The 19,159-nt window shown below is 41.0% G+C and overlaps 1 protein-coding gene across 5 annotated transcripts in view; it reads right to left on the reverse strand.

The window, feature by feature from the left end:
• Positions 1 to 19,159, reverse strand: part of RGS6 (regulator of G protein signaling 6) — a 223,846-nt gene that overhangs the window by 146,375 nt on the left and 58,312 nt on the right. The window lies entirely within an intron of this gene.

Genomic DNA, 19,159 nt, shown 5'->3' on the forward strand with positions numbered 1-19,159 from the left:
AGAGGAAAGGCCTTGGAGAGCTGTTAATTCAGAATTCACTGGAGAGTGTGAAATCCCAGACACTGTAGGTGGCACTGTTGACTTCATTAGAGTATGTACTTCAGGCCTGGGCTTCATAACAATGATAAACTCTCTTCTCCAGGATTGATAGGAAGCTAGGAAATGAATGGGAAGATGCCGGATCCAAAGCTTCAGAATAATTGTGATAGCATGCACACCTCTGTGTTTGAAAAGCCTCTTCCCCCTCTTTAGCAGGGGGATGTGTGGTCCCCCCACCATGATTTGGACATCTGAGTAGGCAGGGATCTTTCTGCATTGTACTGAGAGGTGGACAGGAAGCTTGAGCCCGCTTGAGACCCGGTGGTCCAGTTCTTCACTTGATGTGGAAGTGGGATCTCTGACCATTCTTCTAGAGGGGTGCAGCCTACACCTTTGTCATGGTTGTCTCTTCTGTGGCCTGGAGGTCTGGGAGGTGAGTGCCCCTTTATAAACAAAATAAGCAGTGATGCTCGTAGAGATGGTGGCAATCTAAAATGGAAGAGGGAGGACTTAAGAGATTAACACCCCAATTCAGGAAGCAATGAGCATTACAAGCTAAGCCAAAACTTTGCCTGTTTGTTCGAACCTGGTCTGCCCCAGGACCAGCCTGGCAGTGCCCCTTCAATCACTCCCTGCTGCTGGCTCTCTTAATTCCCAAGCGTATCCTGATGAGCAGAGACTGGCAAGGCAGTCTGAAGTGGAAGGTGCAGAGTCTCATTCTTACAGATTCTGGATTCTTAGTAGCCTGCTATAGAGGATCCTGGAAAGTAGAGTTCTCAGTGATTCTCTGCTTCTCCTAGTGAGCCTGTAGCCAATGGTTTCTACCTGAAGGCCCCCTACCTTTTTGGTCACAATTGAAATGCCCCCTGTTTCTTCCTCATCTAACTCAGCAAACGATTTATTTGAAGGCTGCTGCTGGCTGTGTTTGGACTGCACAGAGAATTGAGGAAAGCTGTGGAGCTTGTGGCTACAAATGTCACTTGATAACCTTCTAACCAGTGACACAAGGACAGCAGAAGCACCGAGGATCCTTGCTTGCACAATCCTTGGTGCAGCATGTGTGCGAGAGAGAAAGGGGGTGTGGGGAATCACACTTCCGTGCATGGCTATTTTGGGTTCATTATTGGTGCACAACACTGTGGGTGGTGGCAGTGTTGGTCAGCATCGTTGTGCGAGTGGCTGTCAGTGATGCTATTTCTACCAACATTGTTTTGCTTTCCACTTTGCGTACATAGGATGGTGACTAAGATATGCCAGCACTATAGCACTGGCCCATAAATTCCCATGGGCTACCTGATGGTGCTGCATCAAGAGCTGCTGGTTCCAGCTTTTACTGCAAGCTGTTACCTAATTTGCTTGTATTACTCTTTTGTACACCCCATTAAATTATCGAATAGAAGGCAACTCCCACTTCTTCCCACTACAATTTTTCATCAGAGAAGGTGCCTCCTCATTAGAGCCTGGCAAAAACATAAAACAGATTGGATTAAACTAATTTAACATGAATGCACTAGGGAAGTGGCCAGTTTGAGATTTTTCTTCAGTTGAGCTTGTTAATTGTAGGCTGGCTGAATACAAATAGAGAGATGAAGAATTGCAAGAGGCAGTTGATTGGTTATTCTTGGCTGCCAGCAAATTATTCAAGGAGCAATTGGAGGAAATCCAATTCTCGTTAGCTTACTTTAACTCTTAAGATAAAGGATTACTGGCATAGAGCAAGATATGGTTGAGAAGAACTACAATTGGAGGCATGTATTATCTAAATAAAGCTGAAATTCTCCAAAGATTCTAATCTTTAAGAAAGGGAGAAATCACACAGCCTTATTAAGGATGAATGAAATTACAGTCATTCAGATTCCTTGTACATGTTAATTGCTGATCACAAAGGAATCAAAAACACTTTGCATAAAATGCATAAATTTACTTTTAATCCCTTTTGTCAGGACCTTTAAAAACACCAAAATATTAAGGTCTTGTGTTTTTTTAAAAAAGGTGTACAATGACTAGGCAATCTGCAAAAAATGCTGTTTTGGAAACATTTAAATTTGCTTTGGAGGCAAACACTGAACTATGACCTGTTCCTACAATATATCTTTTCATTGGGATAATTGTAGCATATGTGAGCTTCATGGGAGTTTTATAAATTATGCTGCAATTGTGGAATTTGTCTGTAGATGGCATCCTCTTTTGTTCTTCTGGACATTTTAATGTAGGCACTGAGGGGAGAGAATAAATTGAGTAAAGACGGGGCTTACAGCAGCAGACACAGCACAGAAGACATTTTTTTCCACACATTGCTAAGCTCATTGAGCCCTTTTTTTTTGCACTATTTGCATTGCTAATGACAGATATAAACTGTTACAAATTTAAGGGACATCACATTTTTGGCATTGTGTACACAAATGTCCTAAAGTTAAGAACATGCTTCTGATGCTACCACAGACTAAATCTCAATACGTTATTCTTTCCTGTAGCTAAGATTGATACACTCACAAAATACAAATTGTGTAAATTTAAGACTATAATACACACCCCGATGTCCGGAGGGTGGTAACACAAGAATGGGCCTTTTCTGCAGTGGCTCCCCATTTGCGGAATGTTCTCCCCAAAGAGGTTTGGCTGGCACCTTCATTATACATCTTTAGGCGCCAGGCAAAATTGTTTCTCTTCAACCAGGTCTTTGGCTGATTAACATTCTATGTCCTTTTAAATGTGTTGGGGGGGTTAATGGTATCATCATCATCATTATGCATTTTTATGCTGTGAAATGCACTGAAATCTTCGGATGAAGGGGAGTATACAAATTTAATAAACATTAATAATAATATAATAAGCATTTTCCTTCAGCTCATATAGTCAAGAGGATTATGAGATATGAAGCACAATCCTATGCATGTTTACTTAGAAGTAAGTCCTTCTGTGTCCAGGGGGGCTGACTTCCAAGGAAACTTGCACAGAGTTGGGTACTCCAATGTAGTCCTTAAAATGCTCAATCTTTAAGGAATACAAACATGATGGGCATATCAGGATTGTTCCACAGCAAAACCAACACCATTCTATTTAACATCAGCCAACAGTTTAGACAATTCCAAACAGGAATTGTGTTATAGAACAAGTCACACTCAGGCACAAAGAATTAGGCAGTACTTGCAAGGTTCAATTGGTAACCCTTCCTCAAAACATGCCTTGTTACTTATTCCTTAAACCCTTGAGTTACACTTGGCATAGAAATGCATAAGGGAGTGAACAGAAAGTAATCTAGGGCATCTTTATCGCTATCTCTATCTCCATCTCTCCCCAGTCTAATAGCCAGTTTATCTTCACAGATGGTTGCTCTGTGCAAGAGAGGCTAGGGGAGCTCTCTGATTAGGGATCTGTAACAGAGAATTCCCAGACTTCTAACAAATCCATGATCAATGCTAGTCATCTATCATCAGCTGACTTGGACTGGCAAACCTTCCTCTTAAATGCATCTGGAATGTTTTCTAGTCTACATGTATGATCATCATTCTAGTTTAAAGTTCAGAGGATCAGGGTCATCAGTACAGAGTCTTCAATGTTGTGGAACAATGGTGTGGTCCATTTATTACTTGCAAATCACTCAATCTTCACGTCATCTCATTGCTGCTAGCCAACAAATCTAAAATTAAACATTTTATGGCTAAATTGAAACAAAACAAAGCTACCTGTCTGAATGCACTTGCTGAGTCATCCCCATTTGCTATTCTCCAACAGAATGGCAAATCTCTTTCAGAATGTTGACACAGGAATTAATTTGCCCATCACTGAAATGAAGACTTCCCCTTAGGTGAGACGTGGCAGCCATTCTATTCTGGCAACCTCCAAAACAATTTACTGAAGCATTTAGGAAGCAAAACAAACTTGCCTAATTAAAACCACAGCAGATCTTGAAATGCAATTATACCAGTTGCAATTTGGCCAAGATATTGAAACGAATACCTTTTGCCATCAATTCTTAACATCATTATTCCCAAACAGTCTTGCTGAACATATATAGGAACTCAGGATTGTAGCCCTAGGTGCTAACCACAAACCACTTAATCTGAAGCATTTCCACTGACTTCAAATGAGTCATACCGGAAGTACAAGAGGTTGGTTTGCAGGCCATCGCTTTAATCTTCTATAAGCGACATGCATTTTTCAATAATCACTACACAAAGAGTGAAGGCAATCCAAAATCCATGACTGGGCTATAACTTTGCTAGGAGCAACCAAAATATCACAAAAGCATGAGCGAGTTTTTGAATTTTTCCAAACCCTTTCATCAGGCAATATTGATTGATTTCATTTATATCGCACCTTTTTATACAAGGAGCTCATGAAGGCACACATGGTTCTCCTTCTCCTTATTTAACCCCCACAACAACCCTGTGAAGTGGGTTAGGAAGCAAAGGGTGGGGAAGGGGGAGTGGGGGAAGCAAAGGGTGGGGGTGAGAAAAGTTGGTTTGTTGTTAACATCAGAGGATTACATTTAGTCACAGTCTGAGGATGGAGAAAGATCATAATCAGAACTACAGTAAAGTCAAATAACATTTACATACCTTACTAGGTAGAGAAGATATCCTTCTTAAATTGTCGTGACCAGAACTGCACACAGTATTCCAGGTGTGGTCAGACCACAGCAGAATAGAGTGGTATTTTATTTCCCTTGACCAGGACACTATACTTCTGTTGATGCAGCCTATAACAGCATTAGGTTGTTGTTGTTTGCTGTTGCATCACACTGTTGACTTGTCAAAATAAAAAAATTCCTTCCTGTAGCACCTTAAAGACCAACTAAGTTAGTTCTTGGTATAAGCTTTCGTGTGCATGCACACTTCTTCAGATACACAGTGTGTATCTGAAGAAGTGTGCATGCACACGAAAGCTTATACCAAGAACTAACTTAGTTGGTCTTTAAGGTGCTACAGGAAGGAATTTTTTTATTTTGACTATGGCAGACCAACATGGCTACCTATCTGTAACTGTTGACTTGTGTTAAGCTTGTGGTCTACTAAGCCCCCTAGATCCTTTTCACATGTACTACTGATAAGCCAAGTGTTCCCCATCTTATATTTGTGCATCTGGTTCTTTCTGCCTAAGTGCAGAACTTTACATTTGTCCCTGTTGAAATTTGTTTCGATAGTTTGAGCCCAGTTCTCCCATCTGTTAAGGTCATTTTGGATCCTGATGCTGTCTTCTGCGGCATTAGCTACCTCTCCCAGTTTGATTTCATCTGCAAATTTGATAAACATCCCCTCAATTCCTTCGTTTAAGCTGTGTAAAAAGACATTGAACCACATCGAGCCTAGGGCAGAACCCTATGGCACCCCACTTGTCACTGTTTTCCAGGATGATGAGCACTCTTTGGGCTGGGCTAGTCAACAAGCTACAAATCCACCTAACAGTTACCTTGACAAGTCGGCAGCATTCCTCTGATCCACCAGGCTTGTAACTCTATCAAAAAAATGTTGGATTCAAAAGTATTTCCTCACATAGCACAAAGTTAAACTATTCCCAAAAAGGGAACTGATGACCGCCATCTTGGATGGCTTTAAAAGAGAATTAGACAAATTCATGGAGAAGACTACCAATGGCTATTAATACTGATGCTATGTTCTACCTCCACTGTCAGACACAGTACACCTCTGAACACCTTCAGTTGCTGGAAGCTGTAGGAGGGACGAATGCTATTGTGCTTGGCTCCTGATTGTGGGCTTCTTCACGGGCATCTGGTTGGCCACTGTGAGACCAGGATGTTTGGCTAGATGGGTCACTGGCCTGATACATCAGGCTTGCATTATGTTCTTATGTTGTCCTATCCAGCATGACCAAAGGACAGGAATGATAGGAGTTGTAGTCCAAAAATATCTGAGGGGCACCATGTTCACTATTATGTTCACCATAAGGTTTCTAAAAGCCATTTAGCTCACGTATACAAACAGCAGTGCAGAATTCATCTCAGCATATCCTTGAAAGCTGCCAGGATGAGCTTCTCTGTCTTCTGTCGCATGGAAAATGGGGCAAGCTTGTTTTCTCCTGCTCTGGAGGGTAGGACTCAAACCAATGGCTTCCAAGTAAATATCAGGAAGAACTTTCTGGCAGTAAGAATTGTTAAGACAGTGGAACAGTCTCCTTCTCCTTCCTTGGAGGCTATCTGTCATGGATGTTTTAGTTGTGTTCCTTACATGAGGTTAAGGAGGGCGGCTGCAAAAGGCATTGGGGTTATTTTGTGTTGATGGCACCGAAAGCGGTGGTAGGTGGTTGCTGCCTCTAAAATACAGCTCAACAACTTTGTCTCAAAAAGGTGGGAGTTCCTGCTTCCAACTCTGTTCTATTAACTGCTGGAGGGCCACCACCTTGTTCTGCACGTTTAGAAGCTCACCTTAGATGTGATTTCTTACATAAATAAATTGTGTAAAAATGCAGAAGAGGAGGTGAGAACCAATCAAAAGATATGGTGCTGAACAAAACAGGGTGGGTGGAAGATAGTGTTTATGCCTGTGAAGTTCATAAACATAAATAAGCAGTGTTCGTGTCTGTATTTTTAGGGCAGTCTTCTTGTATTACTTCAAGCTGTTTTGATTAAGCAATAAAACAAAGAGAAACAGTGGAATACAAAGCCAAGAGAGTATAAACGAAGCTGAAAACAGATTGTCATTGCAAGGCTTCAGATCAGTCTCATAAATAAGCCCCAGAGGAACAGAGGATGCTGCATTAAACTGAGGCAGATTATTGATCTACCCAGCTCAGTATTGTCTATACTGACTGACAGCAGCTCCCTAGGGTTTCAGGCAGCGTTCTCCCCAAACCGTAGCTAGAGATGCTGAGGATTTAACCTGGGACCTTCTGCATGTAAAGCAGATGATCTACTGCTGAGATACAGCCCTCCCTGCTAAAGTCACTAGCTTGTATAAAAGGCTTACAGTATATGCCTGCTGGTGGGCTGACAGAAGAAAGATGGAGACCTGCATTTCTGTGCTGAATATGGAGGAGGGGGCTTCCCTCCTTTAGGGGACCTCTCAGATTCTCTACTCAGTACAGGGGAGGGATGGAGCACTCCACCCCTTCTCTGCCAGTCTGCACATTTGCCTGCATGGAGTTTCTGGCGGCTAAAAGCTACCAGGCCAGTGCTTAAATATAAGACTGATAAAATATACGCACTCATAGGCTCGTTTTATTACAGGGCAATCTTTAAGAATTTGATAGCAAACTGTCAAACAAGTCCAGCTGCCTGTTCAGGTTCAGACAGCCCCATTTGTACTGGTCCTGTAACTTACAAAGGCACATGATCCATTTTTCCATGGACATGAATTTTGCATACAGTCAGACTGCATAATGGGTTCTGTAGTCTTCTGTTAGTGTGTTCTTTCAGCATTTACATTACCACACACAGTGCAACTGTGCATACTGTCCAAATGCACAAAAATCGCAAGGAGAACAACCCACTTTAATCTTTGACACAAGGGAAACAACTCTATAAAAGCCGCTTGGAGCTTTCTACCCCCCAGGGAAGGAAGAAGTATAAAACAACGTGAAGCATACTCCTTTTGACAAATCTTATGCTGAAAGAGATGAGTTTACAAAAAGATTGATTTCCTATGTCATGAAAGCACGAACCCTTCTGTTCGCAAAGATCTGGGAAGGAAAAGGCAAATGTTCCAAAAAAGAAGAAGAAAGCTAATTTAGCAAGAACTTGCGAGACAAACAGCTTGCATCTGTAGTATGCTAAAGAATTAAAAGCTCCCATGGATTCAAGGTACCATCTACAAAGGCAAGGCTGAGGGGTTGAGGGTTTTTCAGTCAGATTATTTTCAAGATGTCCCATGGCAATCATCTGGTGTGGGCCCTGGAAGCGTCCTGAGCTATGTGGTGGTGCCAGGGCTCTACAGAGAATAGTGTCCACTGAGTCTCTGCAGAAAGAGAAGGTCTGTAGCCCAATGGTAAGACATATGCCTTGCATGCAGAAGGGCCCAAGTTCAATCCCCAGCATCTCCAGATTTGAAATCCTAGAGAGCCACGGCCCACCAGTGTGGAGAATAATAAGCTCTATTAGCCAACAGTCTGAATATAATAATAATAAAAATAATTTATTATTTATACCCCGCCCATCTGGCTGGGCTTCCCCAGCCACTCTGGGCGGCTTCCAAAAGAATATTAAAATACTATAATACATCAAACATTAAAAGCTTCCCGAAACAGGGCTGCCTTCAGATGTCTTCTAAAAGCCTGGTAGTTGTTGTTCTCTTTGACATCTGGTGGGAGGGTGTTCCACAGGGAAGGCGCCACTACCAAGAAGGCCCTCTGCCTGGTTCCCTGTAACTTGGCTTCTCGCAGTGAGGGAACTGCCAGAAGGCCCTCGGCGCTGGACCTCAGGCTTCACTGATCAGGGGAGGTCTACCTACAGTTTGGGGAGCTTTCTAGATCTCCAGGAGAGAGGCTTTCTCTCCCAAATCCCTGCACAAGCTGAACCTGGCCTACATTGGCTCATTTGAACACATCTGAACACACACTTGCCACTTGCTCTTCCAGTCATATTGGGAAATGGTGCCATGGCTGCAGCCTCAAGCTCAGAGGTGAGAGGAGGGTAAGCTGGCTGAGTCTGGGGATGTTGTACTACTGGCTGAGAAATTGGGCTGGGTTCCTGAGGCTAGTGATAAAGGGCCTCACATTTTCCTGAGTTCAGTTTGAGGAGTCGAGTCCCTTCCATGCTAGCATGCATGTCCAATGAAAGACGGAGCATGCCAGGTAAGAGCTACAGAAAAAACCCCTCAGGGTTCTCCCTTTAAGGCTTCACATACTTCCAGCAGTGGGGCGGAGTTGTAGGCAGGGCTGGACAGGATGAAGAAACTCATAAGTCCTCAGTCCACCTCCTGCCGCTTGTCAAAGTGAGCTGCTTATTAGGAGCTTTATATTGTTTTGTTTGGTGGGTGTCTGCTGCAAAAGGGTCTGAATAATGGGCAAATCACAGATGGCCAAAAGAGAAGCATGGAGGAAAGAAGTCTTGGCTAAGTTGTTTGGAGACAAGGCTATCTCAGTCGAAGCTCTGTTTACAGGTGAGGAAACTGAAATTAGGTATCTGTGAAGGATGAAGCCAAAGCAGCTTCAGTTCAGGGGAAGGTAGCCAATCACAGAGAGAAGGCGAAGCATTTTAACAGATTCCCAAATCTAATTGGCATCACTTAGGCCAAGTACAACAAAGCAAAGAGGGAGGCTGTTTGCCAGAGAATTTTGTGAAGATATGTGTGAGGGGAAGAAAAGAGGGGAAAGCGTGCTTCCAATTTTAATTCTGGGGGTGGGTGGCATATACTTCAAATATCTGAAGTCTGTGAAAATGTTCAGAGTTGTTAAAACAAAAAGAAATTGTGAAGAGCTCCAGAAGGACCTCTCCAAACTGAGTAAATGGGTGGCAAAATGCAAATGCAATTCAGTGTAAACCAACATAAAGTGATGCATATTAGGCAAAAAAATATACTTTCACATATGCACTCCTGGGGTCTGAAATTGATTGACTGACCAGTGATTGACCAGGAATGAGAGCTTGGGGTCATAGTAGAAAGCTTGATCAAGATGGTAACCCAGTGTTCTAAAATATTACCCATTCTGTGCATTGCCTTCCCAAAGAAGTGAGTGATCCTTTTGGGGGCATCGGGTTAACTTTTTTGGAGTGGAGATGAGATGTTACAATGAGGTTGCATTTGCACCACACCCATTAAATCTCCTCTCCGGTCGTATCACAACTTTTTCCAAATGAGCGACCTTCATTCAAACTTGTCCCATGTGCATTCACAGCTAGGTCCCGATCCTCTGCCACGTGAGCTTGCAGTACATATTCCCCCCTCCAATGGAGAAAGCTTCAAATCTTCTTTCATTATTTGTACGACCTTTCCTATGAAATGAGATGCGGCTTGTGCAATGGGGGGGGTGTGCGTGTGAGTGTGTGTTGCAGGAAATCCAAATTAGCAACACAGAGACACTGTGATTAGATGCACAAATAAACTATAATCATTATGTGAATAAGCCCAGGTGAGCCTTGGGCTTGCATGCTTCTCCTCAAGGCAAGCAAGTTGAGGGAAGGGGGCAGGATCCATAGGTGCAGCAGATCCAGCCTCCATGGAGTGCATTGCCTCCTGCGCCCCACTCCTCAGAGCCACTTCCTCAACATCCATCCCACATGCTGCCTCTACAGCGGCCTCTTGGCAAATAGAAGGTGCTGCTGGTCTTCTCCCACCCTTGTTCCCAGTGTAAGTCTTTATTCCCCACTTGTTCCCAATGCAGAACTTCACTCACCCCTTCTTCCCTGGCCTGGAGGGCGTGCCATTTTGTGGTGCACCTCAGGTGCCAAAATATCTTGGGCCGGCCCTCCTCCTTCTCTGGTATAGCTGTGAAGAAGAGATCAAAGCTTTTACTTCTATTTCTACTAACCACAGGTTAGCATGATAGTCTGGACCTGGACAAACTGTGTACTGAAGTTTTAACTATGGTGTACTGAAACAAATCAACTTCCAGCTAAGGTTTATAAGGCTAGCTAGTTTCAGCAAATGAACCACTCTCTTGTATTCAGACATAATACTAAATGGTGCTTAATTAAGAACAGAAGCAAATCTGCTCTTCATGGCTGCATCTGGGTGGATATGGAAAGTGTCCTTTTGTCTGAATGCATCCAATGCAGCTAGAGAGGATGCTGCTTTCACTGCAGCATTTTAAAGCACTATTAGGCAGCAGCTGGTGCAAAATTCAGCTGCTGGCGTCTTAGTGGGATACTGAACTTTACAAATATTATGCCAGTCTTGAAAGATCTGCACTAGCTGCCTATAAGCTAACAAACAAGGGTCAAGATTTTGCTGTTGACATTTAAAGCTCTAAGGAAACCAGGATACCGAGAAAACTGCTTCCCCTAGCACAGACCAAGCCAATCTTTAAGACATTTTGAGCAGACGAATTTCTACTTCGTGGTAATATGGAAAAGGGCCTTCTCGGTGATTGCATCCACCTTCTGGAATTCCCTCCCCCGTGTTCCTGGTGTGACAGAGGCAGTAATGACCTTTAAAAACCACTTTACAACTTCTGTGTTTACCCAAGCTCTACCAGACTCTGACCCTTATTTTCTGTATTGCTTTGTACACTGCTCAGTTTTAATTGTAATATACAGTTATGTTTTGTTTTCATCTCATTTTTAGGAAGTGGTACTGAACGTTGTTGTATTAATTTTTTAATACAACAGCATAATTATTTAAAATAAACAGGATAATTTTACAGCATAATTTTAAAAGCAAAACAAATAAAAAACCTCTGATGCTCAAACTACACATGGATTTTGGGTCTGGTTTTGCTTTTAGGGAAGCACAACCTTTGGCGGTTCCATAACCTGCTCTACTGCTAAAGGGTAAGGTACTTCTGAACAAATCAATATTATGATTTCATAGTACCACTTCCTCACAAAGCATTTTTTTTAAAAATAGCAGTCAGCAAAGGACAAACATTCAGCTATTCAGTGCTACCAGCTAGAGCAACAGATAAGTGACATCTTAAAAAAAGCACACCACCTTTTTTAAAGCAAATTCTAGGATTCTCTACAGGGATTAACCTTGATGGTAAATTAAAACCAGTACCACTACCACTACTACTACTATGTGGAGGGAGGGTTGCCAAACTCCCGATATATTTCATTCTTTGAAACCTCCTAAAAATTGCCATCTTACAAAACTTGAAACGAAGACTACAGTCCCTGCTAGCTTTAGCACAGATGATGCAGCTGAATTCTCATTTTTTAAAAGGTTCCTAATTTAGCACCAAATTATAAATTTCTGTTTTTCACTTTTTGAAATGGATTATGCAGACACTATTGCCATTACTTTGAGTTGTATTCAACTCACTTTTACTCAGAGTAGACCCGCTGAGATTAATGGCTGTAACCAGGGCTTTTCCCCCCATTTGGAACTCACCAGAACTCAGCAACACCACCTCTCAGGTAAGTGCCATTGCCATTCTAAGAGAACAAGGGTTGTGTTCATGGTGAGTTCCAGCACCTCTTTTTCTAGAAAAATAGCACTGGCTGTAACTAACTTAAGTTCATTAATTTCAATAGCTCTACTGTTGAAGTTGGTTGAATAAAATTCTTTAATTTTGGAAACTTCTAACTTTGGTTGTCATTCTGCAAGTCCTTCCACCCTAGAATCCCTGAAATCAGTTCTAGTGGCTGGATATCCCAAGATCAATGGCTGTTTCTCTTCTGATTTACAAAATGCATGTGTTTATTCCATGTAAATGAAAATATTTCTGATTTTCCCCCTTACTATTGCTTTTTTTTATTAAATATTTTTTATTAATTTTCCAAACATATAAGACAATAACAATAACATACAAATAAACACGTATAATTTCTTAACCTTATTTTCATATACCTTATTTCCTGGACTTCCCCATACCTTCCCTTTTCTGCATCCTTGTTTCACATTTCTTCAGCAACTTCTTAAATCAAATTTAAACCAATCACTTTCATTAGATTTTTTCTTTGACTTATTGGTTTCAGCTGCAATTCTCTATTTCTTAGTTCCTTAACATCTTAACACTCCTCAATTTTACAACAGTTTTTAAGATATGTTTTAAATTTCTTCCAGTCCTCTTCCACTGTCTCTTTCCCCTGGTCACGGATTCTGCCGGTCATCTCTGACAGACCCATGTAGTCAATCACCTTCGTCTGCCATTCTTCCAGAGTGGGTAGTTCTTGTGTCTTCCAATACTTTGCCAAAAGAATTCTCGCTGCTGTAGTAGCATACATAAAAAACGTCCTATCCTTCCTTGGCACCAATTAGCCGACCATGCCCAAGAGGAAAGCCTCAGGTTTTTTAGAAAACGTCCACTTAAGGACTTTCTTAATTTCATTATAGATCATTTCCCAAAAGGCTTTGATCTTCGGGCAGGTCCACCAAAGGTGATAAAAAGTACCTTCCGTCTCATTACATTTCCAACATTTATTATTGGGCGAATGGTAAATTTTTGCAAGCTTGACTGGGGTCATGTACCACCTATAGATCATTTTCATTATGTTTTCTCTTAAGGCATTACATGCCGTAAACCTAATTCCGGTGGTCCATAACTGTTCCCAGTCAGCAAACATGATGTCATGACCAATATCTTGTGCCCATTTAATCATGGCTGATTTCACCGTTTCGTCCTGTGTATTCCATTTCAACAGCAAGTTATACATTCTAGACAGATTCTTAGTATTGGGTTCTAGCAGTTCTATTTCTAGTTTTGACTTCTCCATCTGGAAGCCTATTTTCCTGTCCTGTTTAAATGTCTCATTTATCTGAAGATAGTGCCACCAGTCTCGTACCTTGGACTTTAATTTCTCATAACTTTGTAATTTAACTTTTTCGCCGTCTTGTTCTAAAATTTCACAATATTTTGGCCATTTAGACTCCATATTAAGTTTTTTCACCTCTTTGGCTTCCATTGGTGACAGCCACCTGGGAGTTTTACTTTCCAATAGATCTTTATACCTCATCCACACATTGTATAATGCTTTCCTAACAATATGGTTTTTAAAACCTTTGTGCACTTTAACTTTATCATACCATATGTATGCATGCCAACCAAATCTATTATCAAATCCTTCCAGATCCAAAATGTCTGTATTCTCTAGAAGCAGCCAGTGTTTCAGCCAGCAAAAAGCTGCCGATTCATAATAAAGTCTTAAGTCCGGCAGGGCAAACCCCCCTCTATCTTTTGCATCAGTTAAAATCTTAAATTTTATTCTGGGCTTTTTGCCCTGCCAGAAAAATTTAGATATATCTTTCTGCCACTTCTTGAAACAGTCCATTTTGTCCACAATCTGCAACGTCTGGAATAGAAACAACATTCTAGGCAATACATTCATCTTGATAACAGCTATTCGACCTAGTAATGAAAGTTTCAACCTTGACCATATATCTAGATCTTTCCTTACTTCTGACCAGCATTTATCATAATTGTCCTTAAATAGGTTCACATTCTTAGATGTTAAGTTTACCCCCAGGTACTTCACCTTTTTCGTTATCACTAATCCTGTTTCACTTTGAAACTTCTCTTTTTCCACCACTGTTAGATTTTTCTCCAACACTTTCGTTTTCTGTTTGTTCAGTTTAAATCCTGCTACTTGACCAAATGTCTCAATTAGTTCTAATACTCTTTTAGTACTAGTGTCTGGCTGTTGCAAAGTCAACACTAGGTCATCTGCAAATGCCCTTAACTTGTAACGTCTATCTCCGACCTGAACTCCTTTAACCAACTGGTCCCCTCTGATCATATTTAACAAGACCTCCAGGACTGATATAAAAAGTAAAGGGGATATTGGGCATCCCTGTCGTGTACCTTTTTCTATAGGTATTTCTTCCGTAACCACATTATTTACTATTAACTTTGCTTTTTGTTTGGAATATATTGCACCTATACCATTTTCAAAACCTTGGCCTACCCCCATCCCTTGGAGATTCTTCTTCATAAAGCTCCAACAAATATTATCAAAGGCTTTCTCCGCATCCACAAAAATCAAAACAGCCTTCTTATTAATGTTCACTTCTAACAATTCCAAAATGTCTATAATGTTCCTCACATTATCTGACATATGTCTCCCTGGGAGAAAGCCGGTTTGGTCCTTGTGAATCTCCCCTACTAGCACTCTCTTCAATCTTTTTGCCAAAATATCTGCAAAAATTTTATAATCCACATTGAGTAATGATATAGGGCGGTAGTTTTTAACCCGGTTCTTTTCAGTCTCAGTTTTTGGTATAAGTGAAATAAAAGCTTCTTTCCACGATTCAGGTGCCTTTTTCCCCTCCAAAATTTCGTTGCAAACTTCCTTCAGTGGTTGTACTAACCATTCCTTCAACGCTTTATAGTATCTAGCAGTCAAACCATCTGGTCCTGGAGATTTTCCCAGTTGCATATTTTGAATGGCACCCTCTATTTCTTGTCCTGTTATTTTCTCATTCAAAATTATTTTACTTTGCTCTGAAATTTTTGGTAGTCCATGTTTCTTGATAAATTCTTCTATTTCGTGTTCGTTAACTGGCCCTTGTGCGTATAATTTCTTGAAAAAACTTTTAAAACAATTACTTATCTCATTTGGTTTATGGATAATCTTTCCATCCATTTCTAAACTTGTCACAGTATTCAGTTTTTGTCTCTTTTTCAGTTGCCATGACAGAAGTTTCCCACATTTATCTGCTGATTCAAATGTCTTTTGTCTCATTTGTTTTATTTTCCATTCTATCTCTTGATTCATCAGTTCCATATATTGCATCTGATAATGCTTTATTTCTCTCAAAATCTCATGAGACTTTGGCTTAGCCCTCAGTTTCTTTTCGCCTTCTTTCATTTTTTCCAAGATTTTATCTTTCCTCTCATTCTGTTTTTTCCTCTTTATGGAGTTCTGTTGTATTAGGAAACCTCACATCACGGCCTTGCTTGCGTCCCAAATTGTTCTTTTTTCCACTTCTGTTCTCAAATTTAGTTCAAAGTAATCTTTCAATGTTTTTTGGGCCTTCTTGTAGATCTCTTCATCTCTAAATAGGGTGTCATTCATTCTCCATCTAAAGGATCCAGTTGATGTTAGTTTCATCTCCATCTTTACAGCGTTATGGTCGGAGCAAGTCTTTGGGCAGATTTCTACTTTTTTTATCCTTGGCGCCATACTGCTAGTTACCCAAATTTGGTCAATTCTTGTCCATGTCATTTTTGCTTCAGAGAAGAAAGTTCCCTCTCTCCCAAGAGGGTTCCTTGTTCTCCAAATGTCAATCAAGTCCATAGTTTCAGTCATTTCAAAGAACGTCTTTGGTAGTCTTCCTTCCTTGGAAATTACTTGTCTCTGTGCCTTGTCCATGTTTGTGGAAACCACTCCGTTCATGTCTCCCATCATTACTACTTTATAATCTAGATAGTCCATTAAAGTCTCATGCAACTTCTTAAAGAATTCCGCCTTCCCATCATTTGGTGCATAAATTCCCACTATCAAAATTTTTTCTCCTTGGAGTTGTATTTCAATTGCCAGGTACCTTCCTTGTTCATCTTTAAATATCATCTTTGGAGCCAATTTTTCTTTTACGTAGATCACCACGCCTCTTTTCTTAACTTTATCTGATGAGATAAATTCTTGTCCAAGTCTCTTATTTACAAGTAATTTTCTATGTATCCTGGTCACATGAGTTTCTTGTAGGCATATTATATCTAATTGTTCTCTCTTCAAAATATGAAAGACTTGGCGCCTTTTTCTGGGAAGGTTTAGACCATTACAATTCCAGCTAAGAAGTTGCAGCGACATTTTACTGTTAGGTAGCTGTTCCTCCAACTGCTCCCAACTCTTGTTCCTCCTCCGATGGTGGTCTTAGTCCAAATGATAGATTTGCGATATCTGTCGGTCCTTTGTCTGGTATTGATTCTACTGTTCCTTTCTGCAGGTCCTCCTGGTATCTTTCCAAAAACTGTTCTTTGTCTTGGACTGTTTTTATTTTAACCTTCCTTCTTCTAAAATTAAAGGATAGTCCTTGTGGGAACTCCCACCTGAAGGGTATGTCGTTTTTCTTCAGCAAATCAACCAAATCTTTGTAAAAGGCTCTCACCTCCAAGATATATTTAGGGATGTCTTTAAAAATTTGCACTTGGCTATTTTCAATCTCCAAAGCCTTTTGATAATGTAAATCCAATATTTTGTCTCTTTCTTCTTTGGATCTTAGTGTGATAAGACAATCCCTAGGCTTCTTACCTTGCTTCCTTCCCAGCCGAAAAGCCGTTGTTATTTCCAGTTCTTCTTCCTGTAAGTCTTCTGACCAAAATTCCAAAATATTCTGTGTGAGGAATTCCGCAAGGTTATCTCTCTCAGCCTCTGGAACCAGTCTTAATTTCAAATTTCTCTCCTTCCTCTGTAATTCCAATAAAGCTAAGGCTGCGTCATGTTCATTCACTTTTTTTGTAATTGGTACAAGCTCCTTCTTCGTCTCCTCTGCAGTATTTTTTGCGCTTTCAGCAATCTTTCGTGTTTCAGCACTTTCCTGAATCAGTTTATTTATAGATTCTGTGTTAGACGTTACACTTGCAGTATTCAGATCTAGTCTTGTTGTCAAGTCAGTCAATTTTTTTGAGTTGTCTGCTGACTGCTTTGTCAGTGCTTCCAATGATTGATTTATTTTGAGCAGTGCCTGTGTCATTGATTCCATGGATGCTGTTGTAACTTTTTCCTGTACAGCTGGTATTATGCCTGGTATTGAGCCTCTTTTCTTTTGTGCTTGTTTTGCTTTAGCTCTAGTTGTTATCTCTTCTGCTGGGCCACTCATATCCTCAAGGTCGTTCTCACAGAAAAGGCTTACAAGTGGAAAATTCCACTATTTCTCTTTTACTGTAACAGTTCTCTTTAAACCCTCCAGAGGGAGCATTCAATTGTATCCAAGTAGAAGACAAAGGAAAGGAAGCCAGAGAACATAGAACAAATAACAAAGAGTCCAAAAGTCCACAGTAAAAGTTTCTGTAACACTTTCAGTTTGACCAAAGGTTCAACAAAGTAATTCTATTAAAGTCCCATAACTTTGTCTCAAACAAATTCCTAACTTTGTATCCAATCTTCACTGACAGTTCACTTTCACTGTGCCTTGCTCAGGCAGCCCGTTCCGGGGCTTTGACAGTGGAGAATCCTTTTTTCTAAATTTATTTCAAGCAGGTTTGCAATGTCCAATTTTTCCTTCCCCCCTTCTCCTGCTACTGGGGGGAAGTTTAGGTCAGATGTCAGGCTTTAACAGCTTAAAAGTTAACTTTCATTAAAATGCAGCTTTGCTCTTTTGTTGCTTTAATTGTCATACAGTCCGGGGAGGCAGACTTCCTCGATTTATGCCTTTCCCGTTTTCAGCCGAATTTCGAAATTTAATTTAGATGTCCCAATCAAGTCTCTCAGTCTTACTCACGAGTATTGTAGTCAGATTTCAGCTTCAGGAAGGAATCGGCGCTCTCCGCTTATGGCGACGTGGCTTCACTCCGCGGGCTGGGTTGCGACTCTCAGCACCGCACTCACACCCGATGCCGCTCCGGAGCCTTTAAAAAGGCTCTTTCGCAGTACCGAGGGGCGCAAAGGTGCCCACCGAATCTCCTTGCTCACAGGCTTCCGCGCCTGTGATTTTAGGGGTCGCCCGCTCGCCGTAGCGGGTCAGACCCGAACTCGCGGAGCAGTCCTGCCTCGGAGCTCGAGGCAAGGACCGCCATTAAGCGCTGGCGCCAACCGGAAGTCCCCCCCTTACTATTGCTATGTCACCAACACACACTGTAATATCAGTAGTTCTACTAACATGCAGTACTAGTGTTTTGGTACAGGGGAAAAAAAGGCTAGATGGCAGAAATACGTCCAAAATGTAAGGAGCTTCACAATACATTTTCACTTTTCTGACTTAAGCAATTAGAGGTTCAAATATGCACAGCTATCTGCTAGGTGCATTTCTACTCATTAGCTGATTCTACATAATGAAGTGCTAATTAGAGAAAGTGCTCTCTCCATTTCCCTCTCCCGTTAATAGTCTCAGTGTGGCCTTTATGGACAATTTCCTTTCTAGTTATTGAGAGCAGATGGTCAGTTGACACTGTGACATTTCTGTGGGCTTGCTGGGAGAAAGAAATTAAAGATTAGAGGGGATTTTGGTAAACTTAGTATGCAAAACTTTCTTTTATAAGCAAGCTGTGGGTCCTTTCTTATTGATACTCCCCAATGGGGAGGGGAGAAATATTTCCCTGGGCTGACAATGCATAATCATTATGAATGAATAAAACTTGTCCCTTCATTTTGGTGAATATTTCATGCAACTCACAGGAAGATGATAATATCAGTGTTATGTACAATAATAGATATGCATCATGCATACATCTTCAAATAATTGTTGCACATAGCACGTATATTATCCTCTTCATTCTAGTTTAATTGTGTTTTCCTAACCAGTACAACAAATCAGAAGCACCGCTGCACATCATGTATGCAAACAATATAATTGCTCATGACCTTGCACACTGCCACACACTCCTGCAAATTTGATGACAACATTTCAAATCTTTTTACTTTTCCGTTACCAGCAACAAGATTGAATATCTTCATTTTTTACAGATGAAC

Source organism: Podarcis bocagei (assembly GCF_964188305.1).
Source record: "Podarcis bocagei genome assembly, chromosome: 1".
Taxonomy (NCBI): Eukaryota; Metazoa; Chordata; class Lepidosauria; order Squamata; family Lacertidae; genus Podarcis; species Podarcis bocagei.